The sequence below is a fragment of the Staurois parvus genome, unplaced genomic scaffold (genome assembly GCF_062004578.1).
Source record: "Staurois parvus isolate SC_StPar_1 unplaced genomic scaffold, SC_StPar_1.0 ptg001060l, whole genome shotgun sequence".
In the NCBI taxonomy this organism is placed as follows: Eukaryota; Metazoa; Chordata; class Amphibia; order Anura; family Ranidae; genus Staurois; species Staurois parvus.
The window spans coordinates 230205-247694 of NW_028318856.1; the positions used below are offsets into that span (position 1 = coordinate 230205).

The 17490-nt window shown below is 49.8% G+C and overlaps 1 protein-coding gene across 1 annotated transcript in view; it reads right to left on the reverse strand.

Moving 5' to 3' along the window:
• The window catches only part of LOC149440670 (rho GDP-dissociation inhibitor 1-like), a 109255-nt gene extending 92499 nt beyond the window's left edge, over positions 1-16756 (reverse strand). The window contains exon 1 of the mRNA XM_089658241.1: positions 16604-16756. The gene's annotated coding sequence lies outside the window, so the exon portion shown is untranslated. The remainder of the gene's footprint in view (positions 1-16603) is intronic.
• Between the last annotated feature and the right edge of the window lie 734 nt (positions 16757-17490).

Sequence of the window (17490 nt, forward strand, 5' to 3'; positions counted from 1 at the left end):
ATGAAAATCCCAGTGATGTTGTACAACCTAGTAATACAATCTGAGTGCATCCACACGTCTTCCAAACACCTAACTGCACCGTCAACATACATTTCAAGGACTCTTGCACAGAAAAGAGTTGGAAAGGCATCTCCATACATAGCCATCCAGGGCTGTCTTAATGGATGGGCGCTGCCCAAGGGCCCTAGATGCATAGGGGCCCATGATAATCTTGCATTACATCATGATTGCCAACTGTCCCGAATTTGCCAGGACAGTCACATTTTTTACTAAGCTGTCCCGGGATGGCCTTGGCAGCATCCCAGAACCTGTACTGCGCCCTCCTGATCCCAGTACTGTGCCCTCCTGATTCCCCCAGTACTGTGCCCTCCTGATTCCCCCAGTACTGTGCCCTCCTGATTCCCCCAGTACTGTGCCCTTCTGCCCCCCTCCCATACTATGCCCTTTGTGTTGAATAGCCAGCAACAGTATAATTGTTCAAAAAGCTCCACCTTCTACTATTAACAATCAATAATTAAGCTCCAGTCTAGTGACTGTGCCTTCGCTGAGATGAGGTCATCAGTCTGCTGCAGGCAGAAGTGGGCATTTCCTCAGTCTCCTCTCACCCAGTGATCAGACAATACACTAACTCTGTATCAAGGTTAGAGGCTGCAGCAGGGGCTGATGTGTGTTAAGCAGCCCATAGATTATGCCATTTTTCTTTCCTTCCACCACAGGTGGAACAGGGCTTGACAAAATTGCTAGGTTTTTTTTAGCGTAGCATGTATTGTCAGCGCCCAGGGCAAGGCAACTTTTGGGTGACAAGCTTCACGCGATGCGATTTACCATGCGACAATCATGGCAAAACCACACGTTTTAAAAGCCATTGAAAATAATGGCACCTGAACCTGTGTTTTGTGGTCACAGCGATTCTGCTGCGATCCAAAATGCCCAGATGCGAATGGCGTCGTCCTGGTTCATACATATGCGATTCTGGATGCGTCTTCAAACTCAGATTCGCATGACACGCTGGATATTTTGTGCTTTTATTGAGCTGGTTCACACAGATGTGATCCACATGCATTGTGTTTTGAATGCCATTACGAAAAGGGTCCTGTGCGGGTTTCTAGCGGTGAGTTAAAGACTCTTAAGTGATAGAGTAGAGTGGCATGCCGAGAAAAGACATAAGTCAATGGGGCGCGTTTTGTGCACCACCGTCAATGAGGCGCGTTTTGTGCACCACCGTCAATGGGGCGCGGTTTGTGCACCACCGTCAATGGGGCGCGGTTTGTGCACCACCGTCAATGGGGCATGTTTTTGCACTGTGTGAATTTGTAGCGGTGCATTAAAGACTCTCAAGTGATAGAGTAGAGTGGCATGCCGAGATAATTGTTGATACAAGTCAAAAGGGACGCGTTCTTTGCACTAAAGTCAAAGGGACGCGTTCTTTGCACTAAAGTCAAAGGGACGCGTTCTTTGCACTAAAGTCAAAGGGACGCGTTCTTTGCACTAAAGTCAAAGGGACGCGTTCTTTGCACTAAAGTCAAAGGGACGCGTTCTTTGCACTAAAGTCAAAGGGACGCGTTCTTTGCACTAAAGTCAAAGGGACGCGTTCTTTGCACTAAAGTCAAAGGGACGCGTTCTTTGCACTAAAGTCAAAGGGACGCGTTCTTTGCACTAAAGTCAAAGGGACGCGTTCCTTGCACTAAAGTCAAAGGGACGCGTTCTTTGCACTAAAGTCAAAGGGACGCGTTCTTTGCACTAAAGTCAAAGGGACGCGTTCTTTGCACTAAAGTCAAAGGGACGCGTTCTTTGCACTAAAGTCAAAGGGACGCGTTCTTTGCACTAAAGTCAAAGGGACGCGTTCTTTGCACTAAAGTCAAAGGGAGGTAGTGTGTGAGCCCAGGCAGCCACCACGGATTTGTCGAGTCCCGAGGTGGAAGGAAAGAAGATTGATAATTTCCCCTGTCAACCCAATCAGTTTTCATGGGGGATTCCCTCCCGCAGTGCTACTGTTTTCTGCCAGCGGGGAGCCTTCCCTGCCAGAAGAACACAATGATCACATGCAAAAAAAAAAAAAAAAAAAAAATCCAACAGGCTGGCTGTACTGAAGTTGATCAATGGATCAAACTTTAGTACAACCAGCCTGCCCTTAGATTGATCGAACCTCAGCCAGTCTGTTGAACAGGCCGAGGTTCAATCTATCTATGCCTGGCTTTAGACATTTGTGAACACAGCCAAGCACTACACAGGCTCCAGGGTTTAGGTGACTCTCTGTGCTGACATCTCAGTCTAGGGCAGCAATGGGCAAACTACGGCCCGCGGGCCGTATACGGCCCGGCGGACCTTTTAATCCGGCCCGCGGAGCTAGGCTCCCGCAAGGCCAGTGGTCGGCAAGCCACGGCTCTTTACAATAGATGCGGCTCTCCTGTGTGCCGGGCGCCCGCTCCCCTCCCTCCTCTCGGGCGGGCGGGCGACCTCCTCTCCTCCTCTCCCCTCCCCTCCTCTCGGATGGCCGCCCCCCCTCTAGGATGGCCGCCCCCTCCCTCCTCTCGGGCGTCAGGACTCTGCAGCTGTCAGGATGTAGGCGGGGCAGCCAGGATGTAGGCGGGGCAGCGTGACGAACTCTTCTCTCACAGTCCTCCCTGAAGACCAGAACGGCGCGGGAATACGAGAGGAACGCGCGGAGGAGCAAAGGTAAGTGAATTGACACAGGGGGGGCTTACTATATGGGGAATGAATTAATATATGGAGGACTTACTATATGGGGGATGAATTACTATATGGGGGACTTACTATATGGGGAATGAATTACTATATGGGGGACTTACTATATGGGGAATGAATTACTATATGGGGGACTTACTATATGGGGGATGAATTACTATATGGGGGACTTACTATATGGGGAATTAATTACTATATGGGGGACTTACTATATGGGGAATGAATTACTATATGGGGGATGAATTACTATATGGGGGATGAATTACTATATGGGGGACTTACTATATGGGGAATGAATTACTATATGGGGGACTTACTATATGGGGAATGAATTACTATATGGGGGACTTACTATATGGGGAATGAATTACTATATGGGGGACTTACTATATGGGGAATTAATTACTATATGGGGGACTTACTATATGGGGGACTTACTATATGGGGGATGAATTACTATATGGGGGATGAATTAATGTGGGGGATGAATTAATATGGGGGATGAATTAATATGGGGGATGAATTAATGTGGGGGATGAATTACTATGTGGGGGATGAATTACTATGGGGGATGAATTACTATGTGGGGGATGAATTACTATGTGGGGGATGAATTACTATGGGGGATGAATTACTATATGGGGGATGAATTACTATATGGGGGATGAATTACTATATGGGGGATGAATTACTATATGGGGGATGAATTACTATATGGGGGATGAATTACTATATGGGGGATGAATTACTATATGGGGGATGAATTGCTATAAGGGGGACGAATTGCTATATGGGGGACGAATTACTATATGGGGGACGAATTACTATATGGGGGATGAATTACTATATGGGGGATGAATTACTATGGGAGATGAATTACTATATGGGGGATTAATTACTATGCTTACTATGGGGGAATATTACTATACTTACTATGGATGACACATACACATCATTCATCTACTCTTGGTCCGGCCCCCGGGTCCAATATATGAACCCATTGCGGCCCTCAAGTCAAAAAGTTTGCCCACCCCTGGTCTAGGGGGTACATGGTGACTCTGAATGATGCCAGAACAAAGATGGTGCTGTCCTTCAGAGGAAAGCAGATGAAGGCATTGTGTCAGGGGGGAGTGCTGGGATCTCTGCGAGAGGTAATTATTACCTAGACGTGTTGCACGGATGCTTTTCTTAGCATGCATGTGTTGAACATATAAAAATAGATCTGATTTAAGTTCACTTTTAAAACCCATCATATGAGCAAAATGGGGAAAACAACAAGAATCCAGGATCTCATGGTCGGCATATGACAGACAATAATATCTTTCATTCTAGAGATGAGCTTTAAAAATGAACTCCAGGATATGTAAATCCTCTCTACATACAAGTCACGTGTATTCCTCCTGGAATCTCTGCGTGATTTGTGTATTCCATCCAGATCTGAGCAGGAATCCAGTGTGAGACTTTCCCTGCTTCCTGTAATAAAGACCACTCACCGCTGTTCTCTCTCTCCTTGTGCAGGGTGACTGGTCTGGTCTCCGCCCCCTCCTGTAGTTTTCTGCAGGTAGCCTGTTGTGGGTGGGGGCCTGACGGGCCCCTCCCACAGCTTTGCTCTCTGCACAGGCTATGTACAGCACAGGGATGATACCACTGCTACTTTTACAAGGTGATATCTAGGTTTATAAAGGCATTTGGCACACAAATAAATGGATTTTTATTTTTTGTGGCCATTGATTAACCACTCCAGAATATTTACCCCCCCCCCCCCCCGATTCCTGAACAGGTTATTATTTGCGATACAGCGTTGCATTACTTTAACTGACAATTGCGCGGTCATGCAGTGCTGCACCCAAATGAAATTTATGTCCTTTTTTTCTCCCACAAATAGCTCTCTTTCGGTGGTATTTGATCACCTGTGCGGTTTTATTTTTTGTGCTACAAACAAAAAAAGGCCAACAATTTTGAAAACAAAATGTCATTTATATATTTTTTACTTTTTGCTATTAAAAACATGTCCAGTAAAAAAAATTAAAAAAATTTAAATTGTCATAAATTTAGGCCAAACTGTATTCTGCTTCACATGTTTACTAAAAAAATAAATAAATCCCAATATGTGTAAATTAATTGGTTTACGTGAAATTTATAGCATCTACAAATGGCGGTATAGACACTGGAATTTTTTTTTTTTTTTTTTACTAGTAATGGTGGCGATGTGATTTATAGCAGGACTGCGGCGGGCATTCTGACACTGGGGGGAACTGACTTGGTGTCACTGACATCCCCAGTGACACCAATACAGTGATCAGTGCTAATAAAAAGCACTGACACTGTACTAATGGCACTGGGCAGGAAAGGGTTAACATCTGGGGAGATCAAAGGGTTAACTGTGTGCGTTTTACTAAGGAGACATGCTGTGCAGAGTGATACAAAGCAGCATGTCCATGCTGGCAGGAGAGAGGCTTGTGTTGTTTACACACAGAACTCTCCCTTTTCTGACAATGTACTACTAGCACTGGGCAGGAAGCGGTTACCATCTGGGGCGATCAAAGGGTTAACTGTGTGCATTTTACACTGTAAGCACACTGCTTTGTATGGCTCTGCTATGCAAAAATCACACACATATTTTACACACACATACACACACGTGATTTTGCACACCCATGCTGCCCTGTAGCAGTATTTCTACTATAGTGCGGTCCAGAAGTGGTTAATATATTTAAAACAAAGGTTTTTGTGCACAGAGTTCAGCTTGAACTCTTTCGCCGTCAGGTCTGTACGTCATATGGACCTGACAGTGGGGGTTTTATACACAATTCGGTGGCTGCAGCCACCGGGATCACATATAAAACTGACAGGCAGACTCCTTACGAGCTTTTGTTGAATTTTTAATGGTTGGGGTGACTTCTCCTCACTTCTTGTGTGGTCACCTGTGCAGGAAGCAGAACGTATGAACAAGTAACCCTTCCCCCGTACTATTCAACTTTCTAAAACTTTCCCCACAATGACGGCTGTGCATATGGGCTACATTGGTCCTTTCCTCTGTTCCCCCTCAATTTTGTAAAATATTTTAAAAACCATTGATCATTTTCCTTCCACTTCACAATTATTTGCCATTTTGTGTTGGTCTATCACATCAAATCCCAATAAATACATTTACATTTTTGGTTGTGACAACATGGGGAACATTTCAAGGGCTATGAAGACTTTTTCAAGGCACTGTAAGTTGGAAACATGGCCACCCCAAACCTACAAGGGATAGGTAGCCCACGCCCAGCCTCCCACTAATGGTCAACTCACAGCAACTCCATGCTGCAGCATCGGAGGTCTAAAGAAAATTTGTGACGGACACACATTGCTTCTGAAAATACAAGCTGCCTGGCTGTCATGCCGATTACATGGCTTCAACACGTTCTCAGTCACCAACCACAACAAGGATGCTGTCCAGGAGATCCGACTTCACTTGGGACATTCTTGTTCCAGATCAGTTACTCAAGTATTGAATCTACAGACAGCCAGGAAATTAGCATTTTCCAAATAAACTCAGAAAAAGGAAGCTACCAGTATTTGTATAAAAGAAAAGGAAGCCATCTGTGTTTGTTTCCAAAAAAAAAAAAAAAAAAGAAAAAAAAAAAAAAAAGGGCGCAATGACTACGGATTAATCAGCTACAACAGAATAAAAAGTAAAAGCAATCTGTACATGGCTTCTGACTTATCGCAACGCGGGTTTTGCTTCTCACAAGACAGATATCGGTTTCCTGCTTTATAGGTTCCCTCGCACACAGGAAATTGTGGCAACGCGCAGCATGCCGCACTCGGGGCCTGAGAAAGGTCTATTACATGTTTGACTCCTGCTGCCCATAGCAACCATAATCAGATGTTCGCTCCGCCATACTGAACTAGAGGCTGCAGAGCGTTCCTTTCCAACTGTGCAGCACTGAACCTGGTCACACCCGGGACAAAGTAATGGAGGTTTACCTACAAATGTATATGGTCAGGACCTAGCTGACTGGTCAGAGATGCCGGTTTAGGTCTCATTCACACTGGCAGTGCTAAACATATGTTTAGGCCTCATCCATGTTGGCACTGCCATTACAGTACCTACAGCCTCATACACATTGGCAGTGATATACATGCGTTTAGGCCCCATTCACACTGGCAGTGACATGCACATATTTAGCCCTCATTCCTATTGGCAGTGACATACATAGGTTTAGGCCTCACCCATGTTGGCAGTGACATACATATGGCCTTATCCACATTGGCAGTGATGTACATACGTTTAGGCCTCAATCACATTGACAGTGACATACATACATACATACATTGAGGCATCATTCATGCTGGCACTGCCATTACAGTACCTACAGCCTCATTCACATTGGCAGTGATGTACATACGTTTAGGCCTCATTCACATTGGCAGTGATGTACATACGTTTAGGCCTCATTCACATTGGCAGTGATGTACATACGTTTAGGTCTTATTAACGTTGGCAGTGATATACGTGCGTTTAGGCCTCAATCACATTGACATACAGTTCACACATTTAGGCCACATTCACACTGGCCATGATATACATATGTTTAGGCCTCACCCATGCTGGCAGTGACATACATGCGTTTAGGCCTCATTCACCTTGGCAGTGATATGCAGACATTTATGCCTCATTCACATTAATAGTGATTTACAGTTCATACATTTAGGCCTCATTCACATTGGCAGTGACATACATGCGTTTAGTCCTCACCCATGCTGGCAGTGGCACACTGTACACATTTAGGCCTCATTCACATTGGCAGTGACATATGTTTAGGCCTCACATATGCTGGCAGTGGCATACTGTACATTTACACCTCATTCCCATTAATAGTGATTTACAGTTCATACATGTAGGTCTCATTCACATTGGTAGTGACATACATACATTTAGGCCTCATTCATGCCTGCTGCGACATACAAGGTGGTATCAAAAAGTTTACCTTCATAAGTGTGCCAAAAGACATTATTATACAGGATTTATATAGCGCCAACAGTTTGCGCAGCGCTTTACAACATAAGGGAGACAGTACAAATACAATACATTTCAGTACAAAAGGAATATGAGGGCCCTGCTCGTGGAGCTTATTGTCCTGTGTACATCGAGAGCTGTGCAACTGGTGCTATTCTGACCACGTGCATGACCACGTCTGCGATTTCATCACGGACAGCAAGTTAGAACAGAGAGCAAACGTGAAATTCTGCGTGAAACTGGGAAAATGTGCCACAGAGAAGTCGGACATGATTCGGCAAGTTTCCGGTGATGCTGCAATGAGACGTTCGAGGTGTTATGAGCGGCACGCACGCTTCAAGAGTGGAAGAACGTCCTTGGAAGACGACAAGAGATCAGGAAGACCTTCAAACGAGCTCAACCCCCCGAAATTGTCCAAACCATTTGAAAACATGTGCATGATGATCGTCAGAGAACAATGCACAACATCGCTGCCATTGTCCGTGTGTCATGCGGAACAGTCCAGGCAATCCTTACGTGCGTCGTGTGTTGCTGCCAAGTTGGTCCCCAGGCTGCAATGATCTAACTTCCGCACCCACCTGACTCACCAGATTTGGCTCTTGCGGACTTCGCCCTCTTCCTGAAGAGGATATCCAGCTCAAAGGTCGCCGTTTTGACAACAACGAAGAGATCCAGCGAGGATAGCAGAAGGTGCTCGACACGCTTCGAAAAGAAGACTTTCAGGACACATTCCAGAAGTGGCAGGAACGCTGTATGGCTGTGCAAGGGGACTATGTGAAGGCGATAGTGTGTAAGCCTCGATTCATATATATGTGGCCTTGCGGGACACATTTTGCACGGGCGCGAGAGCCCATTTATTTGAATGGACTCCCGTGGCCCGGGACACGCAGAGAAGAAGTCCCTGCACTTCTTCCGAAAACGCAGCTCACACGGGAACCTCGGTTCCCAGTACGGTTGCGTCTTCCAGTGCGGGTGGCGTGCCATTAGAACTAATGACACCCGCCCGCGGGTCCGCATTTCTCTGTGCGGTTGCACGGATTTTCGTGCAGATCCGCAGCGGCACTACCCGCACAGATGTGAACCTAGCCTAAACGTAGAGCAATAAGTAGCTTCTTGTAAACGGAGCTCTAAACTTTTTGTGGCAGTGGCATACTGTACAAATGTTTAGGCCTCATTCACATGGGCAGTGACATGCATACGTTTAGGCCTCATTCACAGGGGCAGTGACATGCATACGTTTAGGCCTCATTCACAGGGGCAGTGACATGCATACGTTTAGGCCTCATTCACAGGGGCAGTGACATGCATACGTTTAGGCCTCATTCACACTGGCAGTGACATGCATACGTTTAGGCCTCATTCACACTGGCAGTGACATGCATACGTTTAGGCCTCATTCACACTGGCAGTGACATGCATACGTTTAGGCCTCATTCACACTGGCAGTGACATGCATACGTTTAGGCCTCATTCACATGGGCAGTGACATGCATACGTTTAGGCCTCATTCACATGGGCAGTGACATGCATACGTTTAGGCCTCATTCACATGGGCAGTGACATGCATACGTTTAGGCCTCATTCACAGGGGCAGTGATATGCATACGTTTAGGCCTCATTCACACGGGCAGTGACATGCATACGTTTAGGCCTCATTCACAGGGGCAGTGATATGCATACGTTTAGGCCTCATTCACATGGGCAGTGATATGCATACGTTTAGGCCTCATTCACATGGGCAGTCATATGCCTACGTTTAGGCCTCATTCACATTTGTTTAGGCCTCCTTCACACTGGTGATCAAGTTGCTCCATATGGATGTGACGCTGATAAACATGCAGCATTATTCTGTGCTTCAGCCGCATACAAAGCGGACAATTCGCAGCGATGTATGCAGCTAGAGACCACCAGCGCTGGGTGCAAACTGTCTGCATCCAGGACCGGTCAGGGGCCCCAGTCGCAAGAGCGGTTACATATGAACAGCGGCAGTACTGGCCATTTATTTGTCCAGGGTATAAAACTGGCTGTTCGCACACATCAATCAAACTTATGCACACACCTGTGCAAAGAGCCATCTTTGCCTGCATGAGATGCAAAGGTGTTCCGTGCAACTGCAGGCAGCAGTCCCATTCATGTCCATTGGGGCGCAGTGGTCGCACGAACACAATCTCTGGTCCCAATCCGACAGCCAAGTGGGTACGTGTCACCCCCAAATAGAGGCAGTGTGCATTTAGAGAGACATGCCCGCACCCGAGCTCCTGCTAAATTGGGACCAGCGGCTGTGTCCAAATACATGGTCATCCCTGTGCGGGCAAAGGCAAGCCTCCAGACGGGTGTAGCGCGGGCAAAGGCAAGCCTCCAGACGGGTGTAGCGCGGGCAAAGGCAAGCCTCCAGACGGGTGTAGCGCGGGCAAAGGCAAGCCTCCAGACGGGTGTAGCGCGGGCAAAGGCAAGCCTCCAGACGGGTGTAGCGCGGGCAAAGGCAAGCCTCCAGACGGGTGTAGCGCGGGCAAAGGCAAGCCTCCAGACGGGTGTAGCGCGGGCAAAGGCAAGCCTCCAGACGGGTGTAGCGCGGGCAAAGGCAAGCCTCCAGACGGGTGTAGCGCGGGCAAAGGCAAGCCTCCAGACGGGTGTAGCGCGGGCAAAGGCAAGCCTCCAGACGGGTGTAGCGCGGGCAAAGGCAAGCCTCCAGACGGGTGTAGCGCGGGCAAAGGCAAGCCTCCAGACGGGTGTAGCGCGGGCAAAGGCAAGCCTCCAGACGGGTGTAGCGCGGGCAAAGGCAAGCCTCCAGACGGGTGTAGCGCGGGCAAAGACCAGCCTCCAGACAGGTGTAGCGCGGGCAAAGACCAGCCTCCAGACAGGTGTAGCGCGGGCAAAGACCAGCCTCCAGACAGGTGTAGCGCGGGCAAAGACCAGCCTCCAGACAGGTGTAGTGCGGGCAAAGACCAGCCTCCAGACAGGTGTATGCATAGGTATAACCCTGTGATGGTCAAAGTATGCGGCGGAGAAGATGAGCGGCCATTGGAATGAGGCCCCAGGAGGCCCAGGCACAGCATCCTGCAGTCTGTCCAAGTCCATGAAAGGCTGATATACGTTGTACCGAGCGATTCTCACGTTTAGGGCTAAAACCACATTTCGGAACATACGCCCAGAACGCAGGTACATATAAGTGATCCAGGAAGTACAAGCTTTGTTTATATGTCCCAGATAAGGCTACACTGTCCCTCGTCTCCTCACTTGGTTTCGCACGCGGCTCGCGTGAACGGAGCCTTAGGTAGGTTCTCTGGTTACCTGGCCATTGGTGAACCTAAATGGAGTATAATGATGTATTTCTTTTACAAGCCCCTAAGCGGTGACTAAACACGCTGGATCCATTTCAGCCAATATCAAAGACTGTAGCAGATTCCATAGTGACAAAGTGGGTTTGGAGATCAGCAACTCTTCTTTGTGGAACAACAGATCCTAGCCAGCCCTGGACATGCTGAGACCTGAAGTTCAACTACAGAAGAGAAAATGAATCGACATTACAGTTCCATGTGAGGTATCAGACAAAGTTAGCCTTAAGGCAGGAACCTACTGCTGCGCTGTCTCATTGGATAACCCACAGTGCTCTGGGAATACTTTGTAAAAAAAAAAAAAAAAAAAAAAAAAAATCAAATTTTTTTTTTTAAACACAGCTTGTATACAAATATATATTTAAAAAAAAAAAAAAGTTATTTCCCTTCATGGTCCGAGAGTAGTGGCTCCCTTGGCTCTCCCTCCTCACTGATTCAGAGACAGCAGGGGACCCCATTGTCTCCTGCTGCTGTCAATCACAGCCAGTAAGGAGGGAGCTGAGGCGCAGCTGAGCAGCGCTGTGTGCGTCAATGCTTGGGAGCGAGTATGCATGAGTGACACCAGCGCAAGTGGCTCTGTAGAAGCTGGAAATCACTTAAGTAGTCACCACTACTAGAGCGATCTTCAATAGCTTTCAGGTCCCGTTCTGAGTGGCTGCCCTGCTGCTTAATGGATACAGGAGGTGGGCTGCTCAGCACAGGTGCCATTCAGAGAACACTTTGCATTCAGTGATTGGATGAAATGGAGATTGTGACATCACGGCCACATATAGTCCGCTCAGAAAAACTTTTTTTTTTTTTTTTTAATGCAAAAAGTTCACTGGGGACCGAACCTATATCACCAAAGTACAAGCAAAGCCACCAAATGTCGTCTTTCAGTATTAGTTGTCTGCTTAGGCAGCTGTATACAGGAACCCATACAACTCAGACATTACGAAGACAAATCACAAGGAAGACGCACTACCATTTGCAGACATGGAAGCAGCAATCATAGAGATGTCAAGTAAATTCCGTATTTGAGTCCACCACAATCCACCCCGCCCCCCCGAGACCCCAAGCTGTCATTTATAAAGTGAACGGTGCTAAGCCCCTGTCTTCAGGGGCATTAGCTTACTACCTACTACTCTACTAAGCTACCAAACTCCCCATTAACTTCATCTCCTAAGAAGGTAGGTCACCAGCAGTGACTAGAATTCACAGTGTAACCCCTTAACTGCTGGGTACATGTTCCCAGCAGTTAAAGGGGCAACATCATCGGGTCCATAGGATTTCTATAATAAATATATTAAGTCTTCCCGTTGGCCAGCACTATAAGGGGGCAGTCTTCCCATTGGCCAGCACTATAAGGGGGCAGTCTTCCCATTGGCCAGCACTATAAGGGGGCAGTCTTCCCATTGGCCAGCACTATAAGGGGGCAGTCTTCCCATTGGCCAGCACTATAAGGGGGCAGTCTTCCCATTGGCCAGCACTATAAGGGGGCAGTCTTCCCATTGGCCAGCACTATAAGGGGGCAGTCTTCCCATTGGCCAGCACTATAAGGGGGCAGTCTTCCCATTGGCCAGCACTATAAGGGGGCAGCCTTCCCATTGGCCAGCATTATAAGGGGGCAGTCTTCCCATTGGCCAGCATTATAAGGGGGCAGTCTTCCCATTGGCCAGCATTATAAGGGGGCAGTCTTCCCATTGGCCATCAATATAAGGAGGCATTCTTCCCATTGGCCAGCATTATAAGGAGGCCTTCTTCCCATTGGCCAGCATTATAAGGAGGTCTTCTTCCCATTGGCCAGCATTATAAGGAGGCATTCTTCCCATTGGCCAGCATTATAAGGAGGCATTCTTCCCATTGGCCAGCATTATAAGGAGGCATTCTTCCCATTGACCAGCATTATAAGGAGGCAGTCTTCCCATTGGCCATCAATATAAGGGGGCAGTCTTCCCATTGGCCAGCATTATAAGGAGGCATTCTTCCCATTGGCCAGCATTATAAGGAGGCATTCTTCCCATTGGCCAGCATTACAAGGAGGCATTCTTCCCATTGGCCAGCATTACAAGGAGGTATTCTTCCCATTGACCAGCATTACAAGGAGGCATTCTTCCCATTGACCAGCATTATAAGGAGGCATTCTTTCCATTGGCCAGCATTATAAGGAGGCTATTCTTAGCAGTTACTTCCTGTCTACACACCAGTGATGGCTGCATGCCATGTCTAAGGGTGGGGTCCTGATGGAGACAACAGAGAATTGTGTCTGCATAACGTGTGTAGAAAGAGAGAGACCAAAAGCAAAAGAAAACTGCATTGGTATTCAGGCAGAACCACAGGTGAATGGCACTACAGCTGCTCACTGAATCGCACTTGAAAACTGAACGAATTTGCACTGCATATGTCTGAAACTGCTGTCATTCTTTTATGCCCCCACTGAGAGACTGTGTGAGGATGACAACACAAGAGCATACATGGGAGACAGGGACAGAGCGTTGTCACCCTATAACAGGAAGTGTCTGAACAAGGACCATTGTGGCAGGATCCCCAGGGGTTATTTTAATGAAAGCTGCAGATTAAAAATGACTTTTGAAATCACATTTGTAGGTTAAAACTCATATGAGATTTTAGTGATTGGGTTTTCTTATACTTCCATTAAACCTCCATCAATCGGTACACCCAATGTATGAAGGAACCCCGCAGGCGTACAACGGACGGAGGAACCCCGCAGGCGTACAACGGACGGAGGAACCCCGCAGGCGTACAACGGACGGAGGAACCCCGCAGGCGTACAACGGACGGAGGAACCCCGCAGGCGTACAACGGACGGAGGAACCCCGCAGGCGTACAACGGACGGAGGAACCCCGCAGGCGTACAACGGACGGAGGAACCCCGCAGGCGTACAACGGACGGAGGAACCCCGCAGGCGTACAACGGACGGAGGAACCCCGCAGGCGTACAACGGACGGAGGAACCCCGCAGGCGTACAACGGACGGAGGAACCCCGCAGGCGTACAACGGACGGAGGAACCCCGCAGGCGTACAACGGACGGAGGAACCCCGCAGGCGTACAACGGACAGAGGAACCCCGCAGGCGTACAACGGACAGAGGAACCCCGCAGGCGTACAACGGACGGGGGAACCCCGCAGGCGTACAATGGACGGGGGAACCCCGCAGGCGTACAATGGACAGGGGAACCCCGCAGGCGTACAATGTATGGAGGAACCCCGCAGGCGTACAATGTATGGAGGAACCCCGCAGGCGTACAATGTACGAAGTACTTTGGTTGCATTTTTTTTCTCCTCTACCTAAACAGTCACATGCCAGAACCTTTACAACATAAAATCTTAAGGAAAAAAAAGTAAATATTTCCTCTTTTGTTTGATAAATAACTTCAGGCATATCCACCCCACACACAGGGAGATCAGCTGTGCAAACATTGAACCCCATCCATTTCTCATCCTGCTGCACGTCTCAAGCTGTCAATCAAAATGTTGGCAGCACCAAGTTCCCCCTTTTGGGGCTTCAATTCAAGCCAGAGAAATCCCTCAGCCCAAGCTAAAACAGAAAACGGTCTGTCAGGGCTGAGGAGGTAACAGGCAGTGCAGTGCAGAGTGCCGAAATGACGTACAGAATCAGGAACTGAGCCCTAAGGAGGGAAGTGGCTCACATTTCCCGTCTTCCAAACCAATGCATTTGAATACACAGAACAGCCTGCTGCTAAGAAACTCGTCCTGATTGAACGTGGAGTCATCGGCAGTCAGATCATCACTCATTGCAGGTCACACGAACCCCCCCATGCAGAGCCTATCTCCTATCCCCCAACACAATGCAGAGCCCATCCCCCCCATGTAGATCGCATTATCCCCCCCCCTCTGTGCAGATCGCATTATTCCCTTCGTGCAGATCGCATTATCCCCCCCCCTTCGTGCATTGTCACCCCTCCCCCCATTCATGAAAATCGCATTGTCACCCACCCCCCCCCTCCGTGCAGATCGCATTATCCCCCCCCCCTCCGTGCAGATCGCATTATCCCCCCTCCATGCAGATCGCATTATCCCCCCTCCATGCAGATCGCATTATCCCCCCTCCATGCAGATCGCATTATCCCCCCTCCATGCAGATCGCATTATCCCCCCTCCCCCTCCATGCAGATCGCATTCCACCCCTCCATGCAGACTGCAATTCCCCCCCCCCTCCGTGCAGATCGCATTATCTTCCCCCCTTCATGCAGATCGCATTATCCCCTCCATTCCACCATGCAGGTCACATTATCATCACCCCCCTCCATGCAGATCACTTTATTCCCCCCCCTCCTCCATGCAGATCACTTTATTCCCCCCCCTCCTCCATGCAGATCACTTTATTCCCCCCCCTCCTCCATGCAGATCACTTTATTCCCCCCCTCCTCCATGCAGATCACTTTATTCCCCTCCCCCCTCCATGCAGATCACTTTATTCCCCCCCCCTCCTCCATGCAGATCACTTTATTCCCCCCCCCTCCTCCATGCAGATCACTTTATTCCCCCCCCCTCCTCCATGCAGATCACTTTATTCCCCCCCCCCTCCTCCATGCAGATCACTTTATTCCCCCCCCCTCCTCCATGCAGATCACTTTATTCCCCCCCTCCTCCTCCATGCAGATCACTTTATTCCCCCCCTCCTCCTCCATGCAGATCACTTTATTCCCCCCCCCTCCTCCTCCATGCAGATCACTTTATTCCCCCCCCCTCCTCCTCCATGCAGATCACTTTATTCCCCCCCCCTCCTCCTCCATGCAGATCACTTTATTCCCCCCCCCTCCTCCTCCATGCAGATCACTTTATTCCCCCCCCCTCCTCCTCCATGCAGATCACTTTATTCCCCCCCCTCCTCCTCCATGCAGATCACTTTATTCCCCCCCCTCCTCCTCCATGCAGATCACTTTATTCCCCCCCCTCCTCCTCCATGCAGATCACTTTATTCCCCCCCCTCCTCCTCCATGCAGATCACTTTATTCCCCCCCCTCCTCCTCCATGCAGATCACTTTATTCCCCCCCCTCCTCCTCCATGCAGATCACTTTATTCCCCCCCCTCCTCCTCCATGCAGATCACTTTATTCCCCCCCCTCCTCCTCCATGCAGATCACTTTATTCCCCCCCCTCCTCCATGCAGATCACTTTATTCCCCCCCCTCCCCATGCAGATCACTTTATTCCCCCCCCTCCTCCATGCAGATCACTTTATTCCCCCCCCCCCCCCCCAGATCACTTTATTCCCCCCCCTCCCCATGCAGATCACTTTATTCCCCCCCCCTCCCCATGCAGATCACTTTATTCCCCCCCCTCCAGATCACTTTATCCCCCCCTCCCCATGCAGATCACATCCCCACCATCCCAGGTCCCATCAGACCCCCCCATACATAGATTCCCTGGTCGGAGCGGGAGATCAGTCAGGAACGCTGTACACCGAGCGCGGTACAAAGTTCCAGCCGCCCCGCCCGGCCAACCTCCTCTATACACACAGAGCTCCCTCCCCCGCAGCCACCCGTCTCCCCCCCATCAGGACGATGTGTGCTCCGATCACAGCCGCTCCTACCTCCACCGATCCGACCAGATCCCGGAGAAGTCCGGAGCCCCGACCACACAGCACACCGACTCCTCGAAGTTGGAGGATCGTCCGTGGGCGTGGCCGAACCCTTTTCACTTTGCTGCCAATCAGGGCAGAGCTCTGGCCGGGGGGAGTGTCCTGGTGACAGTCCAACTAACAGAAGAAACAGTTTCTTCTCTTCTTGCAGGAAGTGTGGGGGAGCTGAGGGAGGAGGGGGTCACCGGGGAGGGGGGACATCAGGGAGGGGTCACCGGAGAGAGAGGGGACATCAGGGAGGGGTCACCGGAGAGAAGAGGGGTCACAGGGGAGAGAGGGGTCACCGGGGAGGGGGGACATCGGGGAGGGGTCATCGGAGAGAGAGGGGTCACCGGGGAGGGGGGACATTGGGGAGGTGTCACCGGAGAGAGAGGGGTCACCGGGGAGGGGTCACCGGAGAGAGAGGGGTCATCAGGGAGGGGTCACCGGAGAGGGGGGACATCAGGGAGGGGTCACCGGAGAGAGTGGGGTCACCGGGGAGGGGAAACATCAGGGTGGGGTCACCGGGAAGGGGGGACATCAGGGAGGGGTTACTGGAGAGAGGGGGGACATCGGAGAGGGGGACACCGAGGAGAGGGGTCACCAGGAACAGAGGAGGGGGGTCACTGGGGAGGGGGGACACTGAGGAGAGGAGTCACCGGGGAGAAGGGTCACCGGGAAGAGGGGACATCGGGGAGAGGGGTCACTAGGGAGAGGTCACCAGGCACTGAGGAGAGGGGCCAGGCACTGAAGAGAGGGATCACCAGGGCGAAGGGTCACCAGGAACAGAGGAGAGGGATCATCGAGGAGTGGGGTCACCCAGGAGAGAGGGGTCACCAGGGAGAGGAGTCTCTGGGGAG